The sequence below is a fragment of the Pristiophorus japonicus genome, chromosome 6 (genome assembly GCF_044704955.1).
Source record: "Pristiophorus japonicus isolate sPriJap1 chromosome 6, sPriJap1.hap1, whole genome shotgun sequence".
Lineage (NCBI taxonomy): Eukaryota > Metazoa > Chordata > Chondrichthyes > Pristiophoridae > Pristiophorus > Pristiophorus japonicus.
The window spans coordinates 120,844,342-120,868,248 of record NC_091982.1 but is presented as its reverse complement, the minus strand read 5'-3'; the positions used below and the strand labels follow the sequence as shown (position 1 = coordinate 120,868,248).

Genomic DNA, 23,907 nt, shown 5'->3' with positions numbered 1-23,907 from the left:
CAACATCTTCAAAAACAGACGAACTTGTCATTTATCTGATTACAGTTTGTAGGATCCTGCTGCATGCAAAATGGCTGCTGCATAACAATGTCCGCTCTTCAAAGTCGTTCATGTGAAGCATGAAAGGACACTTCTGTGAGACTTAATGAGATGCCTTGATTTTCAAGTTCACATGTTTGTTTTCAAATGCCTCCATGGCCTCGCCCTCTATGTCTGTAACCTCGTCCAATTCTATAACCCTCCAAGATTTCTGAACTCCTCCAGTAGCCCCTTGCGCATCCCTGATTTTCATCGCTCTACCACTGACGACCATGGCTTCAGCTACTTAAGCTTAACCTCTGCAATTCCCTCCCAAAACCTCTCTCCTCCTTTAAGATGCTCCTCAAAACCAGAGGACCACAGGACAATTGAGTATAAGACGAGGCGTACTGTTTTGTCCTTGTACAAGACCTTACTCAGGGCGCACTTGGAATACTGTGTCCAGTTTTGGTGTCCTCACATGGTGAGTGATATTAAGGCTGTGGAGAGGGTACAGAGGTACTAGACTAATTCCCAGTCTAAACAATCTTAGTTATCAAGATAGGATAAAAGAGTTGGGACTCTATAGCTCAGAGAAGCGCAGACCTAGGGGACATCTGATTGAGGTATACAAGATAATGAAGGGAATAGATTATGCTCCAGTTAACAGTTTATTTCAATTGAATAGATTAGGCAGGACCGGGGCTCACACATTTAAGTTGTATAAGGCTAGATCTAGGTTAGATGTCAGAAGGTGATTCTTTTCCCAGAGAATAGTCGACCTCTGGAACAAGCTGCCCTCCCCTGTGGTAGACATGGACTTGCTGAATTCCTTCAAGTGAAAGCTGGATTTGTTTCTGGCTGGGGTGAAGATCACCTCTTACAGAAGGTAGGTAATGCAGGGAGAATTCAGGGCCAGAGTAATCTCCTGGACTAGTTTCAATTGCCTAGATGGGTCAGAGAGGAATTTCTCAGATTTTTTCCCCCAAACTGGCTGCAGTTATTTTATCAGGGAGTTTTTTTTGCCTCTCCCAGGAGATCACATGGTTTTGGGTTGGGTGGTGTGTGTATGTTGTGATACACAAGGTATTGCAATTGTGTGGGACAGGCTCGATGGTCCAGATGGTCTTTCCCTGTCCGTCATTGTTCGTAAAATCTGCCTCTAACCAAACTTTTGGTCATCGATCCCAATATCTCCTTGCGTAGCTCGGTATCAAATTTTGTTTGTTAATCGCTCCTGTGAAGTGTCTTGGGACATTTTACTATGTTAAAGGTGCAAAAAAAATACAAGAATTTGTTGTTAAATGAATGCAGGTCTTTGTTAAACAGGGGAAAATCCGATACTGAAGCAGAAGGCTCTTGGAATGTGGATTAGTAAAAATGTTAAAAGATTCTATTATCTTGCATCGTGTGCACACAAGAACCAATAATTCCCATTTTGTCTCCAGATGTTTGGTAGCATTTTTTCTTTGAATGTTTGCAATGGATGAAGAGTGGTGAAGTTGCCAACATTTCATCCTGATGATGGGAGTTCCACATGTTCATTACCTTAAATCACCATGGATACCAAAGGTGTTTATATATTTGACAAGTCCCTGATCATTGACGCGTCATTAATGCAAGCTGAGAATGCATATTTTTGCCATTTACGTACACTTCTCTCACCAGATAAGTGCTCTAACAGCTGCTTGACTCCCCGTACGTTGCCTACTCACTCTGTGGAATCCTGCCCATCCATTTATCTGCAGTCCTTTCCCCATTGTGTGCTTTATAAAATCTTGAATTCACCTGTCCCCTTTGCCTTCCTGTTCCCGCAGTCTATCTTGGACATACAATACCTTAATTTTTTTTAAAGTTTTAATTAAGAACATAAGAATTGGGAGCAGTAGTAGGCCATTCGGCCCCTCGAGCCTGCTCCGCCATTCAATAAGATCATCTACCTCAACTCCACTTTCCTGCTCTATCCCCATATCCCTTGATTCCCTTAATATCCAAAAATCTATCGATCTCTGTCTTGAATATACTCAAAGACTGAGCCTCCACAGCCCTCTGAGGTACAGAATTCCAAAGATTCACCACCCTCAGAAGAAATTCCTCCTCATCTCAGTCCTAAATGGCCGATCTGTTATTCTGAGATTGTGACCCCTAGACGCCCCAGCCAGAAGAAACATCCTCCCTACATCGACCCTGTCAAACCCGGCAAGAATTTTAATTGGCTGTAAACTATCTTTAAAGCCAATGAAAAGCCTAGATTCAGCAAATTAATACGTTCACATGTATCTGCAATGCTAAAACAGTGTCAAAAGCACCAAATACTTTGTCAATGGCCCTGGAGATGGGAACTTGATCACTGCTTTGCAAGGGTTAATATCACTGAGATGAAAATTCTACTAATTATAATCTGATATTTTAAATAATAGTGCTTAGGATAGTCAACATATTTATAATGTGCATCTGGTAACAGATGATAGACATCTAATTGAGAACATCTCGAGGACACGGCAATCTGATTGAATGGATAGATTAGGTTCATCCATCTGATTGCTATTATGTTGTCTCACAGTCTCAGAATACTAATCTCCCATTATTCGGTTGTCCTGTGCTTTGAAGATTTCCTCACATGATTTCAGACATCCAACCTTTAAAAAGGCAGCTTGGCATTTAAGGTTGCTGGAAGGTCACGTTGGATGGGATACCTGCTTTCGCACTATTCTCTTCTGTAAGCCAGCATAGCTAAGGGAGAATCACGAAGTAAATCTTTCAAAGGACACCCTCCACATGCAAACAACCCTCAGCTACTGCTCAGTAAAGAAACTTGCATTATATTCAACACCATCGGCAAAGACTTCCCAACTATGCCCATTCCCAACGACATTGCCTGCAGGTCTTTCATCATTGGTTCTTTATGGGTGGACCTGACAGGACAGGAAAATCTTTCTATCGAGACTTCGCTCCCAGAAGGTGCATGTACATCTCATTCACATTTCAAAGTTGCATTCCAACATTGAAAGCAAGACAGGACTCTACTATTGCAGATACTCTGACCCTTGCTCCCTTTAAGGGAGGCTCTCCGCTGCAGGATGGATGAATTTACCCTGATGCCTGCAGAATTATCACTGGATTATCAGCCACAGTTTTACATGCACTGTGAAAAATATAGACAGAGGTAAAACAGGTAAAGACAGAGGGCTCAATTTTCCCCAGTGATTTGCTCTGTTTTTTTGGAGCAGGCTGCTCTTTCTGGCCTAAGTTGAAAAACCACAGTTTCCCCGATCAATTTGCACCAGTGTAACTCAGTTAGTTATGATTTTTTTTCGGTCAGTTTTTTTTTCAGCCAAAGTGGGCGTAACCCACACCAATTCTGGCCATTTAGGCAAGTTTGGCCAGCTGAGAGTTACTCCAGTTCTGCTTAGGCCAGTGTATGTGGCTTCTTCAAAAAACTCTTGTGGAGAGTTAAAGAAATTGTTGCAAGTAAGGAAATCGGCGCAGCAGTTGCCCGGACATACAGTAAAAGAATTGAACACATAGCAGCAACTTACCTCCAACCCCACCCGAGAGAGAGAGAGAGAGAGATGGAGAGAGATGGGGAGAGAGAGAGAGAGATGGGGAGCGAGAGAGAGAGGAGGGGGGGGGAGGGAGAAGGGAGAGAGACCCAGGAATTGCAGAATGGGACCGGGAACTGAGAATTGGACCGGACCGGGAGACTGGGTACCCAGAATGGGATCGGACTGGCAAGCCCTTCGGGCGGGGTTGAAGGTAAGTGGTTGCTATGTGTTTTTCAATTCTTTTAATGTGTTGGGAGCTGGCTGTATGCTTCACTTTGCCGCCTCAGCTCACATTGTGTCCCTGGTTACCATGGCAGCCCGATCTTTTTGGTGCAGATCAAGACTCCACCCCCAAAACTAAAGGTCGGGTTAAGCCGCGCCAAAATGAAGAAATCCAACGGGGAAACCCTTAGAATAATTTTTTTGGGCGTACTTAGACCCCAAAAAATCAGGCGTAACTCTTCAAGTACACCAAAAAAAAAGCTTTGGGGAAAATTGAGCCTAGAGACAGCGCAGTGCCGACACCTACCCCCGCCCCACCACCCACCTGCACAAATACTGCTGCCCTAGAAATGGACCCGCTGTTAATGTCAAACAATGAAATGCACATTGTTCATGTTCACCATGCAAGGTTAGCCTTCAGGAAAGTCAGAGACGAGCAGGCATACACAGAGGAGGTATACAAAAAGTTCTTCATGTCATACAATATGGCTGCCAAATCAATGTTAACGTCTGTACAACTGTTACATTTTCCTCAACTTCTTTAGACAGACTCCAAGAGCAGAACAAGATTGGTGTTCAGGGAGTTTTCTTTTCACACATCCTTTTCGAAGTCTGACTGAACAGTAGAACTATAAATACTATCAGCTGAAATATTGCACTGAGTTATTGTACACTTCCACACTGTTGATTTCCAAAATTGTGGTCTCCATCATCCATCGCATTTTCTCCATGAAATAAAATTAATCTTCACCACATATCGTGTGTCAGGTTGGAGTTAACAACATAAGCACACATGTTTTTAAAGGAATGAAATGTACACTCTGTGGGCCCACGTTTCCACACGATAAAAAACGGGCGCCCCTCCGAGCTGGGCGCCCGTTTCTCGCGCCTAAAAAAAAAATCACGATTCTGGAGCGTTCTGCTGCTCCTTGTCTGCCTCGCATCGATTTTGTAAGTGGGAGGGGGCGGGTACTATTTAAATTAGTTTTTTTCCTGCCGGCAACGCTGCGCGTGCGCGTTGGCGCATGCTCAGTGTGAAAAAAACATTGGCACTCGGCCATTTTTGTAGTTCTTTGTAGCTGTTTAATTTTTGAACATTTTTTAAATGAAAGCACATTGCCATCAGCATTTGCAGCCTTCTCACTGTCTCCGTTCCTTCCCTCCCCCCGCCCCCGCGGGAAGAACGGGCGCCTCCTACCCCCCCCCGCGGGAAGAACGGGTGCCTCCCCCCCCACCGCGGGAAAGAACGGGCGCGTCCTCTCCCCTCCACCCACCCCCCCCCCCCGCGGGAAGAACGGGCGCCTCTATCCCCACTCGCGGGAAGAACGGGCGCCTCCTACCCCCCCGCGGGAAGAACGGGCGCCTCCTCCCCCCCCCTCCGCGGGAAAGAACGGGCGCCTCCTTCTCCCCCCCACCCCCACCGCGGGAAGAACGGGCGCCTCAGGCTGACTGCAGCATTCTCCGTGCCTGAAGCACTTTCACACAGGTAGGAAGATGGTTTATTTAATCTTTTCTTTGCTTATAAATGTTTATTCAGGTTGGATTTTTTTGTATAATATTTGTAGAAGTATAAATAAGGATTTATTGTAGAATTTAATGACTTCCCTTCGCCCCCCACCTCGTTCTGGACGCCTAATTTGTAACCTGCGCCTGATTTTTTAATGTGTGGAACAGGTTTTTTCAGTTCTACAAAAATCTTCACTTGCTCCATTCTAAGTTAGTTTGGAGTACGTTTTCACTGTGGAAACTTTGAAATCAGGCGTCAGTAGCCGAACACGCCCCCTTTTGAAGAAAAAATTCTGTTCCAAAGTAGAACTGTTCTACCTGACTAGAACTGCAGAAAAAAAAATGTGGAGAATTGCGATTTCTAAGATAGTCCGTTCTTCACCAGTTGCTCCTAAAAATCAGGCGCAAATCATGTGGAAACTTGGGCCCTATGTTCTTCACATAGGTCAACCTGCCTAAGGTGAAGCTTTCTGATGCCTATGAAAGAAATCTTTATTCACCATATTCTTCATAGAACAGAATCAAAGAAATTTACAGCACGGAAGGAAGCCATTTCGGCCCATCGTGTCCGTGCCGGCCGACCAAGGGTTATCCAGCCTAATCCCACTTTCCAGCTCTTGGTCCGTAGCCCTGTAGGTTACGACTCTTCAAGTGCACATCCAAGTACTTTTAAAATGTGGTGAGAGTTTCTGCCTCTACCACCCTTTCAGGCAATGAGTTCCAGACCCCCACTACCCTCTGGGTGAAATGAATTCCTCTCAAATCCCCTCGAAACCTCTTACCAATTACTTTAAATCTATGTCCTCTGGTTGTTGATCCCTCTGCTAAGGGAAATAGGTCCTTCCTATCCACTCTATCCAGGCCCCTCATAATTTTATACACCTCAATAAGGTCTCCCCTCAGCCTCCTCTGTTCCAAGGAAAACAAACCCAGTCTATCCAATCTTTCCTCATGTGTGCATCTATTTCTAAAGCAGTACATATCACAGCGACTCAAACTTTCTTCAAATCTTTTTAAAATAATGTGCTTGTTTACACTGGACTAATGAGGAAAATCAGATAACCCACATCAAACAGCACTTGTACAGAGAGTAAGAGAATGGTATACAAACACACACATCCTGTCCAGCTGTACGAGTGAGCTTAGTTGGATTTGCATTATATATTGTCATAATTGCTACACAAAAGCATCCTTTCAGAGAAATAGTACCTCAGTTTCCACAGCAACAGTCCCTGTAAAACTGAAGAGCAAATATGGCAAAGTACTCATTATGAGCATCGTCACAGGAGATAGTATGTTGACTTTGCTTTAAAACCCTGATCGCTTTAATTCCGCCTCCAATATAGTTAATAGGGAGATTAATAATATTTTACAATACTAAGAAATTGTGGGAACAGACATTGAAATTAAACTCGTACTGTATTGTGACAAACATCTCAAAAGGGGCATTACCAGCCACCTACACCAGTTCTGGCCACTTAGGCAACTTTGCCCAGCTAAGCGTTACTCCATTTCTACATAGGCCAGCATATGTGGTGTGGCTACTCGAGAAAACCCTTGCAGAGAGTTAAAGAAATCGGCAGATAAGTACATCGGATGCCATTCGGCCTGGGATAGGGGCGGGAAGTGGCGAGGACCTGGATCTGAACCAACCAAGCCTTAGCAATCTTAAATAAATCAATGCGGAGTGCATTTGCAAACAAAAGCTATTAACGAGACATTGAAAAGTAAAATCCATTCAATAGAAACACCACTTCTCAGAGGGAACAGACATGCAAAACCATCGTTCACACAATTAAAATAATCAAGAAATAATTACTACCGCAATTCTATAAGAAATAAAAAATTGAAGTTGTACCTTCAGCATCAAACTCCAATTCAACTTTCTTCACTCAATCCGGGAAGGCAGCAGGCCAGTGCGGGAAGCCATTCAGCCTGGACTAGGGGCGGGAGGGAGCGAACTGGTTGGCATCAGAGCCACAGAACGGCGGCAAGTCAATGTGGAGGCTGGGGGGGGCGGAGGGAGCATACAGACCCTCCAACAACCCAGTAAACAATAGCATGCCATACAGCCCCTTTAAGAATAAGCACGGTCACAATATTGTGTATGTCCTAATGTAATTAATCTCTTGTTAAGGAATATGAAAGAGGTAGTGTGAGTGGCTTCAATAATGAAGCTATTTTCAACACAGTCCCTCAACTATTCCTTCAGCCGTGGTATTTTGAACAAACAGCCTTCAGTCTCTTAACAATATGGTGATTGCAGTGTTTCGCTGTACTGATGGCATCATCTGTTGCAGCGCAGTTTGTAGGTTGGGAGCTCGACACTGTAGTGCTAAGGCAGGTTCGCCATTTCAAAGGCAGTTTGAACACAACTTTTCACTCAAGGGTCGTGCTGAACTGTCACCGCGCATGCGCAGACGTCCCGGCACATTTTTCTGGCGCAGACTGCAGGCTTCACCCCCAAGATGACTGGCCATGCTGCTCGGGTCCAGAGTAGAGACCAAACATCGGCGAAAGTCCAAAGATGTTTTTCTGGAGCATCTGCTAGCGTAATGAAGCGGTGCAACTCGGGTAAGTACACTAAAAAACAGGCTCAGGGAAAATTGAGCCCCTAGTTTAGTCTCGTCTGAAAATTTGACCAATTTGTATTGAGTTTCTGACTCCAAGTCATTGATGTAAATTAAACACAGCACTGGTCTGGCACCAATCCCTGGGGCACCTTAATCACAGTACTGTCAACTCTCGCAATGGACACGATTTCGGAGTGAGACAAAGCTTCACTCGCGATCTCATACCTAAATCTCACCACGTTCAAAAAATCATTCACAATTTGCACATGTGCTTTGAACTTCCCAACTGTCCCCATTGAAAACGGTGTATTCTAATTCCTTGGTAGATGAGTGCAACTGGAAAGGAAGGTATGGGGCTGGCTTGTTTAATTTACCACAACATGCTTCAGTTAAAATGCTCAACTTCACTGATATTTCGGTAACAAGTCAGGAATGGAACAAAGTTGCATTAAGCTACTCTAGTAATGACACCCCTGCCCACCACTACCCGATAGTTTCTGCACTTGGCTGGTGTAAACTTTTTCTCCAGAAAGCTTATGTCAGTAGAAATGATTTGAAAGCAATAAATTTATAAATGTTTTGGGTTTACTTGGCGAGAAACAAAGGGATTCGCATTTAAAATAAGGGTTTCGACTCTCTCTAGTATCTTAAATCGGCTGCATTTGAAAATAGCAACAGAAAATCAATACTGCATTCCCAATTCAAATAAATAAAAAAAATTTCAGTTTTTAATGTGGTAAGATGTTGCCCATTAAGACTAACCTGATGAATCCTGGGACTATTATTCTGTGGCTGTGAACAAGTGCGCATCTGGGTCTCCATGGATTCTATTTGTTGCAAAGAACAGCTTAGCACCAATGTTCCCTGTAATTTTTTTTTGGGGGGGGGGGGGGCGCGTGGCCCCTTTAAGGGATGCGCGGCTCTTTCACAGTTTTGCGCATGGGCGAGTTTTAACATTGCAAAAGCTGGTCCCGGCCTCACTTGACCAGTTGGGAACTGCGCAACTGGGTGGATTATAGGGAACGTTGCTTAGCACCCATTCAAACCTATTAGATGTTACTCTTTCCTCCCCCCACCGCCCCCCCGCAATTCCCAACTCCTGAACGTTACTTGTTGTTAGTCCACATTACTTAGACCAGCAAACTCATGTCAATTCATATCTAGAACATAACTGTGTCTTGGTGTATAGGTTTCCTGCCATTGAATGCGATGGATATAAGTTTAGATCTGTAATCTCTCACCTCTTGAGTTTCTAATCTCAGCTACAGCACTGCGACAGTGAATCTAGCCAACATCAGGCACATTCAAAAATAGGTGGAATCAAAAGAACGGCTATCTCCATGTACCCCCTAGGACTATATTTTCTTCCTTTGCTAATTTCAATAGATACAAGTATAAAGTATGCAGGAATATTTTAATTTCAATTCATATCTGTCTTTACACTTAAATTAATGAATGGACGAAAATATATTACCTAGCATTTCATTTTGATGACTGAAATGTTTTCAATTTTTCCATCGCAGCCGTAGTGAAATCATTAAAAGTTGGTGGCAAAACACTCGATCTTGGTGTGCAAAGCGTTCTGCTCCTGAAATTTAAAGTGTCTTTGCTCACACTCCTAAAATATATTGAGCGTTGGCCAAATATTGTTTTAATAATGCACAATTACATTTAAAATAATGCAATTAAAGTTTCACCCAAATAAAACCACTAATGAGGTTTATAAATGAACTGCCAATCTATATTGGTCTATGTTTGGCAAAAAAAAGAGCAATGTCTCATGATTTATGAGAGAGAAAGAGAGAGAGAGAGAGACGAAAGAAGAAAGAAAAAAAGAAAAAGAAAGAGAAAGAAAGCGATAGAGAAAGAAAAAGAGTAGTCACTGCTGTAATGTAGGAATGATACAGTGGGGTTGGGTATTACTCCCTGCCCCCCCCACCTCCATAACTCCTTCATTTTTTTTCCCGCTAATTTCGTATCCATTCTTAAGATTTACTCTCAATCCCCTTAGCTTTGAGTTTAAACATTAGCCTTTCGTGTGGACATTTGGAAGTCTAAATGCATCATGTTGTAGAGTTTTCCACAGTCTACTTGAGTTATCATTTCCTCAAAGTCGTCAAGGAGCCGGTCCAGACATTTTATTTTTAAATGGCCTGATTTTCATCACTCAATAGAAATAAAATTGTGATCAAAACAGACAGACCAATCAGCAAGATATGACTCAACGGTAAGCACCACTTCTGGTTCACTTACAAAGGCCACTGGATTAAATATATACCACTGGGACTTTGAAACCTATAGTGTTATAAGCACAATACAGCAGTGCAGACAGATATTAAAAAATCATTTGAAATATTGAAGAACTGAATCACGCAGTACTGCTCATTAGCTATGCCCAAATTTTAGATGCATTTTTCATCACCTTGCTGACTCTTATTGTGAAGGACCTGCTAGCAGGCCATGGGACTTACACCTACATTGTTTGAAGTAGCCATATTTTCTCCTTTTTACAGAATATGATGCGTTTTGCCCAAGTTGAAATATTCCTTGTTGCTGAACATGCAGCTAAGCTGTTACAATTGCTCCGAAACTGAGTAAACATCATGGACAATTTTATATACGTCATTACTGCCTGTACATTTTTGCATGATGCAAATACAGCATCATTTATTTTGAATTGCTGAAGGCTTTTCGGTAAAGTTAGTATTTCATTAGTAAAGCATAAAACAAACCTGCTGTAGATTTTCTTGTTATAAGCAGCAATGCAAATCTTCAATAGCGATTATGCAGTAACATAGGTGTCTATTCAAGCAAAACCTTCCAATAGCACGGTTGTTGGAACTGCAATGCTTGATTCGGAACACGATTCAGATGCATTCGTTGAGAAAAGCAATGTAAATGTCCTGATAAACGAGCTATCCTGTCACTGTGATAGACACACTCCCCAGTTGTGTGTGATGTAAATGTGACAAGCCATGGCCTTGTCATTTGAGAGTGCCCAGCTCAGAAACTAGAAAATTAGTTGTTGTTTTGAGGTATTATGAGTTATTAAATCGTTTATTATGGTAGTGCCTTCCATTCACAAGCTCGTTCTTCAAACGTGTCTTTTGGCCTCCCACTAATTCCCAGTCCACCACTTAATTTACGCAAAGGTTGAGCCAGAAAACTCAAATGCCTGTTTGTGTGCAACTTTGTACAGAGAATACATCTTCCCAAATCATTACATTAAAATTTTCTCGATTGCATAAATAACTCCAACTATAATTTATGATTCATTACATCCTAAAACCCAACCTATGCAGAATCAATGACTACACGAGTTTTATATATCTTAAAAAAAATGCTGTATTCCAATTGGCTGCCTCCATTATACTTGTGGCCGAGTATATAGTCACATGATGCAGAACACAATGGTGACTCCATGGGCAGTAAATAGATTAAAATGGGCAGTGTTGATAAAAGATACGAAGTCAAGACATTAAAATGTGGAGCACAGCTCAAATGAATGATGGTGTGTGTTCACAGCTAGAATAACCCCCTGTGTTTTGGATGACTACACGAACAGCATGTGATGCTCTCGTGGCGTAAGATTGTTATCCATGCAGCCCTGCATCGTGCCCTCAGACATCCATCACTCGCTACATTATTTGACAGTAAAAACACTGGTCTGTGTGGCATCCAAAGCTGTAACACAGCTGTAACACAAAGCTGTAAAAAGCACAGGATTCCACTGGTGTTGTAACAGGGCATAGAATCATGGAACACAAAAGCTGGCATTGGGCTCATCATGCCTGTGCCAGCTCTGTGGTAGAGCTATCCAATTAGTCCTGCTCTTTCTCCATAGCCCTGAAAATGTTCCCTTTCAAATATACATCTAACTTCCTTTTGCAAACTGCTAGTGAATCTGCTTCCCGGTACCGCTCTTTCAAGCAGTGCATTCCAGATCCTGACAACTAGTTGAGTAAAACATTTCACCACACTCATTAACTGTCAAGCATGTTTATTTAATGCTTCATTAATAAAACACTAGCTTTACTTAAAAACTTTCAGGTATTTTATACCAAATCAAAATAAATGATGCTGTATTTGCATCAAGCAAAAAGGTAGGGGTCAAGTTTCGGCCTGAGTTGCTCCTATTTTTTTGGAGCAACTAATTTAGAATGGAGTATCTTAGAAATTGCAATTCTCGACCTTTAGTTTGGTCCAGTTCTAGTGAGTTAGAACAGTTTCATTTTAGAACAGATTTTTTTTTCAAAAGGGGGCGTGTCCGGCCACTTCCGCCTGTTTTGCAAGTTTAGGCAGTAAAAACGTACTCCAAACTAACAGAATGGAGTAAGTGTAGATTTTTGTACGCTCAAAAAAAACCTTGCCGACATTTAGAAAATCAGGCGTAGGTTGCAAATCAGGCGTAGGGAACGAGGGGTGGGGGAGGGGTTAACAAACACTAAACACTTCACTTTTACAAATAAATCAATAATAAATGATAAATAAACCAAGAAATCAAAATAAATTAACAAAAACATTAAAAAAAAAATTTAAAATCACTCAATAAATAAAAAAATTATTTCTACTCACCTACTGCAGCACCAGGGAAAAGAGGGGAAAAGATGATGATGGGGGATGGGAAGAGAAGATGATGGGGGGGGAAGAGAAGATGATGGGGGGGGGGAAGAGAAGATGATGGGGGGGGAAGAGAAGATGATGGGGGGGGAAGAGAAGATGATGGGGGGGGAAGAGAAGATGATGGGGGGGGAAGAGAAGATGATGGGGGGGGAAAGAGAAGATGATGGGGGGGGAAAGAGAAGATGATGGGGGGGGAAAGAGAAGATGATGGGGGGGGAAGAGAAGATGATGGGGGGGGAAGAGAAGAGAAGATGATGGGGGGGGAAGAGAAGAGAAGATGATGGGAGGGGGGAAGAGAAGAGAAGATGATGGGGGGGGGGAAGAGAAGAGAAGATGATGGGGGGGGGAAGAGAAGAGAAGATGATGGGGGGGGGGAAGAGAAGAGAAGATGATGGGGGGGGGGGGAAGAGAAGAGAAGATGATGGGGGGGGGGAAGAGAAGAGAAGATGATGGGGGGGGGGAAAGAGAAGAGAAGATGATGGGGGGGGGGGGAAGAGAAGAGAAGATGATGGGGGGGGGAAGAGAAGAGAAGATGATGGGGGGGGGAAGAGAAGAGAAGATGATGGGGGGGGGGGAAGAGAAGAGAAGATGATGGGGGGGGGGGGGAAGAGAAGAGATGATGATTGGGGGGGGAGGAGAGATAGTGATGCCGGGCTGCTGCCGACTCCGCCGACTCTTAGGGCGGGGCCCGTCCGAGCAAGATGCAGGGCGGGCGGGCCCCGCTGACAATGAAGCCGGACCCCACCAAGGACTTCGGGCGGGGGTGCACGCAGCCGATGCCAGGCTGCCGACGACTCTTGGGGCGGGGCCCGCCCCAGTGAGAGGCCAGGCAGGCGGGCCCCACCACCGAGGTAAGATGCGCAGGCCACTCGGCCAGGGATAGGGGCGACGTCCCTTCAGCCTGGGATAGGGTTGTCGCCCCGGAGACAGGACGCCGGCAGCTACTGCGCACGCGCGCAGCTGCCGGCACTGTTTTTGGCACAGGGCTATAGCTCCGCCCCCAACAGCTCCTGCTGTGCCACGCCGAGATGGAATTGGGCCTACAGCTATTGGAGAATCGCGAGATAAGTATTCGGCGCAATTTTTGTTCTATAAATTAGGCGGGCCTCTCCGATGTGCGCCGTTCTAACGGGCGGCCGAAACTTCACCCCGTAGAGTCTGTAGTGGCATATATATTGTGAAGCTTTGTCCTTTGCTCGAACAGGTTGGTTATAACACACAGCATATGCTCTTAGAATCAGTAACTGGTGAAACTCCCCTGAAACTGCAATGTAATATAAATTGCCAGAGAGCTAGGATTGCCCAAATCTCAGAATCCCTATGTATCAAAGAGCCTCATCGCACAGCAGTTCAGTATTTAACTCTCGGTTTCACACGGCAGCTTGTGACTCCAAACTGCCATCACTCTTGCCCACAGATTTTAGTTCTAAGTTACGAACAATAAGCATCTGAATTATCGCATCACTTCAAATTTGTAGTGTGGTGCACAAAAAAGCTTCACAATGTTAACTGTCACAGGAGTAAAATACTGCCACAAAACAGACATTTAAAAAAAAAAAATTATTACTGAATTTCTTGTGGTATTGAGGAGTGGGAGAAGCTGTATGCTGGGCTGGGGGAGCAAGGAGATGGATTGGTCCTTTCTAGGGAGATGCAAGGCATTTCACTGGATTTTTTCTTATCAGAGAATTTGCAATTTATGGTGTCAAATTGAGATTGGAGACAAACTGCACATTCTCTCAGTGCCAAACGTATACAGCACTGCTCCCCGAGCCAGCTCCACTCGCTGCACCCCGCTGCCCTGTGTCCTGCTGGCTCCTCACAGCTCCAACCCATCACTCAGCCATCATCGAGAAACATTTCATAAATCTGCCAAATCCCTACACTTGCTTGCCTCCCTTCATTAGCTGTGCTCCACAGCATTGCCAATCAAATGCAAAACTATAAGGTCAGTCACAGGCCTATCAAGAATCAGTGAGATTGCTAGAATACAGCGCACACATTTCAAGGGTCGCAAGGTCACTAACCAGATAGGTAACATTATTACTGTCCAATGAGATTAGAATTATCTTTAACATTTAAAAGATTATATGATAACTATTTCCCGAACTACAAATGCCATATGACTAACAATGGTCAATAAGATTGCTCAAAAGGGACACATGACAATTCTTTAAATGGTAGATTATCAGACGACTAGAAAGAATGCGCATTTATAGAGTAGCTTAGGTCATCCATGCCAAAGCACTCCATATCCAATAAATTATCGTTTGAAGTGTCATCACTTGTTGTACTGTCCAATGCGGCAGCTAATGTGCACACAGCAAGATCCCACAAACAACAAATGAATTGAATGATCAGGTCATGTGTTTTTGGTGGTAATGGTTGGAGGAGGAATATTGGGACAACTCTATGCTCATCGTGCCACAAGATCTTTTACGTCCACTTAAAACAGACAGACATGATCTCAGTTTAGCATCTCATCCTAAAGACTACTGGTACAACAAAGGGGCAGTCTTTTCCTCCTTGTATCGTGTATTAATACGTTGTCACAAATGTATATAAACATTTGCCTTACTGCCCTGTAACAGGTTTTAACTCAAAAAGACGCATCTATTTTTAATTTACTAAAGGAAAAAAATTCACTTTACAACAATAAATATCTTGGCTTTGCATGTTGCAGTATACTGGAGACAATAACTGGCCACAGATTCCAGATATTTCTGCTGTAGTTTTTAATTTGTAACATTAATGGGATATATCCATTTCAGAGCACAGCAAATATGGAGGACAATAGATGGAGTTTTATTTCCTTCAGATGTGTTATATGAATGGGGATAAATATTGGATTCCCTGTCCTCGACAATATATTCTCAATCATGTGGCATTAAGATTCATGTTCAGGTTTGTTTTAACTTCAATTTTAATGAGAAATTTCACAAGTATCAAGAATTCTATAATAAAAAAGGCTTGCATTTAGATAGTATCTTATTACTTCCCCTCGAAATGTCCAAAGCACTTTACATACGATGAATTACTCTGAAGTGCAGCACTGCAAATAGAGTAGTGAGATCTCGAACACACGGAGATGAATGGCCAGTAAATCTGTTGAGAAGCTAATGCTGGGAGTGAATACAGCTCACTTTGTCACAGACAAGTATAGACTGTGGGTTTGTGCATACAATCCTAGTTCTGTTGAGTTCCTGAACTTACGCCCAGGGAAGCGCCAAATGGTAATCGGGGGCTGCCCTGTGGAGGGAGAATAAAACATAGAAACATAGAAAATAGGTGCAGGAGTAGGCCATTCGGCCTTTCGAGCCCGCACCACCATTCAATAAGACCATGGCTGATCATTCACCTCAGTACCCCTTTCCTGCTTTCTCTCCATACACCTTGATCCCTTTAGCCGTAAGGGCCATATCTAATTCCCTCTTGAATATATCGAATGAAGTGGCATCAACAACTCTCTGCGGCAGGGAATTCCACAGGTTAATAACTCTCTGAGTGAAGAAGTTTCTGCTCATCTCAGTCCTAAATGGCCTACCCCTTATCCTAAGACTGTGTACCCTGGTTCTGGACTTCCCCAACATCGGGAACATTCTTCCCGCATCTAACCTGTCCAGTCCCGTCAGAATCTTATATGTTTCTATGAGATCCCCTCTCATCCTTCTAAACTCCAGTGAATAAAGGCCCAGTTGATCCAGTCTCTCCTCATATGACAGTCCTGCCATCCCTTGAATCAGTCATGTGAACCTTCGCTGCACTCCCTCAATAGCAAGAACGTCCTTCCTCAGATTAGGAGACCAAAACTGAACACAATATTCCAGGTGAGGCCTCACTAAGGCCCTGTACAACTGCAGTAAGACCACCCTGTTCCTATACTCAAATCCCCTAGATATGAAGGCCAACATACCATTTGCCTTCTTCACCGCCTGCTGTACCTGCATGCCCACTTTCAGTGACTGATGAACCATGACACCCAGGTCTCGTTGCACCTTTTTACAAATCTGCTGCCATTCAGATAATATTCTGCCTTCGTGTTTTTGCCCCCAAAATGGATAACCTCACATTTATCCACATTATACTGCATCTGCCATGCATTTGCCCACTCACCTAACCTGTCCAAGTCACCCTGCAGCCTCTTAGCATCCTCCTCACAGCTCACACCGCCACCCAGTTTAGTGTCATCCGCAAACTTGGAGATGTTACACTCAATTCCTTCATCTAAATCGTTAATGTATATTGTAAAGAGCTGGGGTCCCAGCACTGAGCCCTGTGACACTCCACTCGTCACTGCCTGCCATTCTGAAAGGGACCCGGTAATCCCGACTCTCTGCTTCCTGTCTGCCAACCAGTTCTCTATCCACGTCAGTACATTAACCCCAATACCATGCGCTTTGATTTTGCACACCAATCTCTTGTGCGGGACCTTGTCAAAAGCCTTTTGAAAGTCCAAATACACCACATCCACTGGTTCTCCCTTGTCCACTCTGCTAGTTACATCCTCAAAAAATTCCAGAAGATTTGTCAAGCATGATTATTCCCTTCATAAATCGATGCTGACTTGGACCGATCCAGTCACTGCTTTCCAAATGCGCTGCTATTTCATCCTCAATAATTGATTGCAACATTTTTCCCATTACTGATGTCAGGCTAACTGATTAATTATAATTACCCGTTTTCTCTCTTCCTCCTTTTTTTAAAAAGTAGTGTTACATTAGCTACTCTCCAGTCCATAGGGACTGATCCAGAGTCGATAGACTGTTGGAAAATGATCACCAATGTATCCACTATTTCAAGGGCCACTTCCTTAAGTATTCTGGGATGCAGACTTTCAGGCCCGGGGATTTATCGGCCTTCAATCCCATTAATTTCCCGAACACCATTTCCCGCCGTATAAGGATTTCCTTCAGTTCCTCCTTCTCACTAGACCCACTGACCCCTAGTACATTCGGAAGGTTATTTGTGTCTTCCTTCGTGAAGACAGAACCGAAGTATTTGTTCAGTTGGTCTGCCATTTATTTGTTCCCCATTATAAATTCACCTGAATCCGACTGCAAGGGACCTACGTTTGTCTTCACTAATCTTTTTCTCTTCACATATTTATAGAAGCCTTTGCAGTCAGTTCCCTGCAAGCTTCCTCTCGTGCTCTATTTTCTCCCCCTTAATTAAAGCCTTAGTCCTCCTCTGTTGAATTATAAATTTTTCCCAGTCCTCAGGTTTGTTGCTTTTTCTAGCCAATTTATATGCCTCTTCCTTGGCTTTAACACGATCCTTAATTTCCCTTGTTAGCCATGGTTGAGCCACCTTCCCCGTTTTATTTTTACTCCAGACAGGGATGTACAATTGCTGAAGTTCAACCATGTGGTCTTTAAACGTTTGCCATTGCCTATCCACCATCAACCCTTTAAGTATCATTTGCCAGTCTATTCCAGCCAATTCATGCCTCATACCGTCGAATTTACCTTTCCTTAAGTTCAGGACCCTAGTTTCCGAATTAACTGTGTCACTCTCCATCTTAATAAAGAATTCTACCATATTATGGTCACTCTTCCCCAAGGGGCCTCGCACAACAAGATTGCTAATTAGTCCCTTCTCATTACACATCACCCAGTCTAGGATGGCCAGTTCTCTAGTTGGTTCCTCGACATATTGGTCCAGAAAACCATCCCTAATACACTCCAGGAAATCCTCCTCCACCGCATTTCTACCAGTTTGGTTAGCCCAATCAATATGTAGATTAAAGTCGCCCATGATAACTGCTGTACCTTTATTGCACACATCCCTTATTTCTTGTTTAATGCTGTCCCGAACCTCACTACTACTGTTTGGTGGTATGTACACAACTCCCACTAACGTTTTCTGCCCTTTGGAATTCCGCAGCTCCACCCATACCAATTCCACATCATCCAGGCTAATGTCCCTCCTTACTATTGCATTAATTTCCTCTTTAACCAGCATCGCCACCCCGCCTCCTTTTCCTCTCTGCTTATCCTTCCTAAATGTTGAATACCCCTGGATGTTGAGTTCCCAACCTTGGTCACCCTGGAGCCATGTCTCCGTGATGCCAATTACATCATATCCGTTAACTGCTGTCTGCGCAGTTAATTCATCCACCTTATTCCGAATATTCCTCCCATTGAGGCACAGAGCCTTCAGGCTTGTCTTTGTAACACACTTTGCCCCTTTAGAATTTTTCTGTAATGTGGCCCTTTTTGTTTTTTGCCTTGGGTTTCTCTGTGCTCCACTTTTACTCTTCTCCTTTCTATCTTTTGCTTCTGCCTCCATTTTATTTCCTTCTGTCTCCCTGCATAGGTTCCCATTCCCCTGCCATGTTAGTTTAACTCCTCCCCAACTGCACTAGCAAACACTCCCCCTAGGACATTGGTTCAGATCCTGCCCAGGTGCAGACTGTCCGGTTTGTACTGGTCCCCCCCTCCACCCCAGAACCGGTTCCAATGTCCCAGGAATTTAAACCCCTCCCTCTTGCACCAATCCTCAAGCCACGTATTCATCTAAGCTATCCTGCGATTCCTACTCTGACTAGCACGTGGCACTGATAGCAATCCTGAGATTACTACTTTTGATGTCCTACTTTTTAATTTAGCTCCTAGCTCCCTAAATTCGTCTCGGAGGACCTCATCCCGTTTTTTTAGCTATATCGTTGGTACCTATATGCACCACGACAACTGGCTGTTCACCCTCCCTTTTCAGAATGTCCTGCACCCGCTCCGAGACATCCTCGACCCTTGCACCAGGGAGGCAAAATCTGGGGAAATCCCCAGACCCGGTCACTGTTGCCCTTGTGGACTTCCATGGGCACAATGTCAGAACAACATAAGAGGCTACAATCTGCTTGTACGCCAACTCAGGTGGTGCACAGTGCAGAGAGATAATCTTATTCATTGGTTGAGAAAGCGTGGAGAGGCGGCGGCAGTCCAAGAGGCGGGAGTGCGTGTTGTCGGAGCGGCCTATAAAGGCCCAGGTGCGTGGAGAGGCGGCGGCAGTCCAAGAGGCGGGAGTGCGTGGTGTCGGAGCGGCCTACAAAGGCCCAGGTGCGTGGAGAGGCGGCGGCAGTCCGAGACGCGGGAGTGCGTGGTGTCGGAGCGGCCTACAAAGGCCCAGGTGCGTGGAGAGGCGGCGGCAGTCCGAGACGCGGGAGTGCGTGGTGTCGGAGCGGCCTACAAAGGCCCAGGTGCGTGGAGAGGCGAGCCGGTGCAGCTGCAGCGGGGAGAGAAGGCAAAAAAGAAGTAGAAAGAAATCAAAAGATGACATCACAGCCAAGGGGGTAAGTGATTGGCTGGTGATTGGTGAGTAGTTTTTCTTTTTCTTTTTTATATCAGTAAGTAACCTGCTAACATTGTTGTTGCCAATTTAAGGGTATCTAAGGGTTAAGTCATGGCAGGAGAGCTCGGTCACGTGATATGCTCCTCCTGTACCATGTGGGAACTCAGCTGTACCTTCTGGTGTCCCTGACGACTACATCTGCGGGAAGTGTATCCGCCTCCAGCTCCTGACGGACCGCGTTGCGGATTTGGAGCTGAAGGTGGATTCACTCTGGAGCATCCACGATGCTGAGAATGACGTGAGAAGCACGTGTAGCGAGTTAGTCTTACCGCAGGTGAAGGGTCCACAGCCAGTTAGGGAATGGAAGACCAGCAGGAAGAGCAGTGCAAGGAAGGTAGTGCAGGGGTCCCCTGCGGTCATCCCCCTGCAAAACAGATACACTGCTTTGAGTGCTGTTGAGGGGGATGACTCATCAGGGGAGGGCAGCAGCAGCCAAGTTCATGGCACCGCGGCTGGCTCTGTTGCACAGGAGGGCAGGAAAAAGAGTGGGAGAGCGATAGTGATAGGGGATTCAATTGTAAGGGGAATAGATAGGCGTTTCTGCAGCCGCAACCGAGACTCCAGGATGGTATGTTGCCTCCCTAGTGCAAGGGTCAAGGATGTCTTGGAGCGGGTGCAGGACAGTCTAAAAAGGGAGGGAGAACAGCCAGTTGTCGTGGTGCACATTGGTACCAACGACATAGGTAAAAAAAAAGGGATGAGGTCTTACGAGACAAATTTAAGGAGCTAGGAGCTAAATTAAAATTTAGGACCTCAAAAGTAGTAATCTCGGGATTGCTACCAGTGCCACGTGCTAGTCAGAGTAGGAATCGCAGGATAGCGCAGATGAATACGTGGCTTGAGCAGTGGTGCAGCAGGGAGGGATTCAAATTCCTGGGGCATTGGAACCGGCTCTGGGGGAGGTGGGACCAGTACAAACTGGACGGTCTGCACCTGGGCAGGACCGGAACCAATGTCCTAGGGGAGGTGTTTGCTAGTGCTGTTGGGGAGGAGTTAAACTAATATGGCAGGGGGATGGGAACCAGTGCAGGGAGACGGGAACCAATGCAGGGAGACAAAGGGAAACAAAATGGAGACAGAAGCAAAAGACAGAAAGGAGATGAGTAAAAGTGGAGGGCAGAGAAACCCAAGGCAAAAAACAAAAAGGGCCAATGTACAGCAAAATTCTAAAGGGTCAAAGTGTAATAAAAAGGCAAGCCTGAAAGCTCAGTGCCTCAATGCGAGGTGCATTCGGAACCCAGGAGAGGGCTCTGAGCTAGTTAGAGTGGGTGAGAGCGCAGATGAACAGGACCCCCAAGAAAGAATGCAAAAGACAGGAGGCAACAGAGCAGAGTAGCACTGGGGTAAGTGTAAACCACAAGGTGATAGGAAGGGACAATATGTATGAATATAAAGGGGCTGCAGGAGGGGTCAAAACTAACAATCATGGTTTAAAAACTAGTATTAAAACACTCTACCTGAACGTACGCAGCATTCGCAATAAAGTAAATGAGTGGACGGCACAAATCATTACAAATAGGTATGATTTGGTGGCCATTACAGAAACGTGGCTGCAGGGTGGCCAAGACTGGGAATTAAACACACAGGGCTATCTGACAATTCGGAAGGATAGACAAGAAGGGAAAGGAGGTGGGATAGCTCTGTTAATAAAGGATGATATCAGGGCAGTTGTGAGAGATGATATTGGCTCTAATGAACAAAATGTTGAATCATTGTGGGTGGAGATTAGAGACAGTAAGGGGAAAAAGTCACTGGTGGGTGTAGTTTATAGGCCCCCAAATAATAACTTCACGGTGAGGTGAACAATAATCAAGGGAATAATAGAGGCATGTGAAAAAGGAACGCCACTAATCATGGGGGATTTTAACCTACATATCGATTGGTCAAATCAAATCGCACGGTGTAGCCTGGAGGAGGAATTCATAGAATGCATACGGGATTGTTTCTTAGAACAGTATGTAACAGAACCTACAAGGGAGCAAGCTATCTTAGATCTTGTCCTGTGTAATGAGACAAGAATAATAAACGATTTCCTAGTAAAAGATCCTCTCGGAATGAGTGATCATAGTATGGTTGAATTTGTAATACAGATTGAGGGCGAGGAAGTCGTGTCTCAAACGAGCGTACTATGCTTAAACAAAGGGGACTACAATGGGATGAAGGCAGAGTTAGCCAAAGTAGACTGGGAACACAGACTAAACGGTGGCACAATTGAGGAACAGTGGATGACTTTTAAGGAACTCTTTCACAGTGCTCAACAAAAATATATTCCAGTGAAAAAGGGCGGTAAGAGAAGGAATAACCAGCCGTGGATAACCAAGGAAATAAAGGAGAGTATCAAATTAAAAACCAATGCGTATAAGGTGGCCAAGGTTAGTGGGAAACTAGAAGATTGGGAAAATTTTAAACGACAGCAAACAATGACTAAGAAAGCAATAAAGAAAGGAAAGATAGATTACGAAAGTAAACTTGCGCAAAACATAAAAACAGATCGTAAAAGCTTTCACCGATATATAAAATGGAAGAGAGTGACTAAAGTAAAAGTTGGTCCCTTAGAAGATGAGAAGGGGGATTTAATAATGGGAAATGTGGAAATGGCTGAGACCTTAAACAATTATTTTGCTTTGGTCTTCACAGTGGAAGACACAAAAACCATGCCAAAAATTGCTGGCCACAGGAATCTGGGAAGGGAGGACCTTGAGACAATCACTGTCACTAGGGGGGGTAGTGCTGGACAGGCTAATGGGACTCAAGGTAGACAAGTCCCCTGGTCCTGATGAAATGCATCCCAGGGTATTAAAAGAGATGCCGGAAGTTATAGCAGAGGCATTCGTTATAATCTACCAAAATTCTCTGGACTCTGGGGAGGTACCAGCGGATTGGAAAGCAGCTAATGTAACGCCTCTGTTTAAAAAAGCGGGTAGACAAAAAGGCAGGTAACTATAGGCCAGTTAGTTTAACATCTGTAGTGGGGAAAATGCTTGAAGCTATCATTAAGGAAGAAATAGCGGGACATCTAGCTAGGATTAGTGCAATCAAGCAGACGCAACATGGATTCATGAAGGGGAAATCATGTTTAACTAATTTACTGGAATTCTTTGAGGATATAACAAGCATGGTGGATGGAGGTGTACGGATGGATGTGGTGCATTTAGATTTCCAAAAGGCATTCGATAAGGTGCCACACAAAAGGTTACTGCAGAAGATAAAAGGTACGCGGAGTCAGAGGAAATGTATTAGCATGGATAGAGAATTGGCTGGCTAACAGAAAGCAGAGAGTCGGGATAAATGGGTCCTTTTCGGATTGGAAATCGGTGGTTAGTGGTGTGCCACAGGGATCGGTGCTGGGACCACAACTGTGGAAGAGGGGACAGAGTGTAGTGTAACAAAATTTGCAGATGACACAAAGATTAGTGGGAAAGCGGGTTGTGTAGAGGACACAGAGAGGCTGCAAAGAGATTTAGACAGGTTAAGCGAATGGGCTAACGTTTGGCAGATGGAATACAATGTTGGAAAATGTGAGGTCATCCACCTTGGGGAAAAAAAACTGTAAAAGGGATTATTATTTGAATAGGGAGAAATTACAACATGCTGCGGTGCAGAGGGACCTGGGGGTCCTTGTGCATGAATCCCAAAGTTAGTTTGCAGATGCAGCAGGTAATCAGGAAGGCAAATGGAATGTTGGCCTTCATTGAGAGAGGGATGGAGTACAAAAGCAGGGAGGTCCTGCTGCAACTGTACAGGGTATTGGTGAGGCCGCACCTGGAGTACTGCGTGCAGTTTTGGTCACCTTACTTAAGGAAGGATATACTAGCCTTGGAGGGGGTACAGAGACGATTCACTAGGCTGATTCCGGAGATGAGTGGGCTACCTTATGATGATAGATTGAATAGACTGGGTCTTTACTCATTGGAGTTCAGAAGGTTGAGGGGTGATCTTATAGAAACATTTAAAATAATGAAAGGGATAGACAAGATGGAGGCAGAGAGGTTGTTTCCACTGGTCGGGGAGACTAGAACTAGGGGGCACAGCCTCAAAATACGGGGGAGTCAATTTAAAACCGAGTTGAGATG

General features: G+C 44.4%; 1 protein-coding gene across 7 annotated transcripts in view; it reads right to left on the bottom strand.

Moving 5' to 3' along the window:
* klhl13 (kelch-like family member 13) overlaps positions 1 to 23,907 on the bottom strand; it is a 333,304-nt gene that overhangs the window by 50,534 nt on the left and 258,863 nt on the right. The window contains exon 1 of one of the 7 annotated variants that reach the window (XM_070883165.1): positions 5,792 to 5,812. The exons of the other annotated variants lie outside the window; for them this stretch is intronic. The gene's annotated coding sequence lies outside the window, so the exon portion shown is untranslated. Of the gene's footprint in view, positions 1 to 5,791; positions 5,813 to 23,907 lie in introns of those variants that run through there. 7 annotated transcript variants of the gene reach the window in all.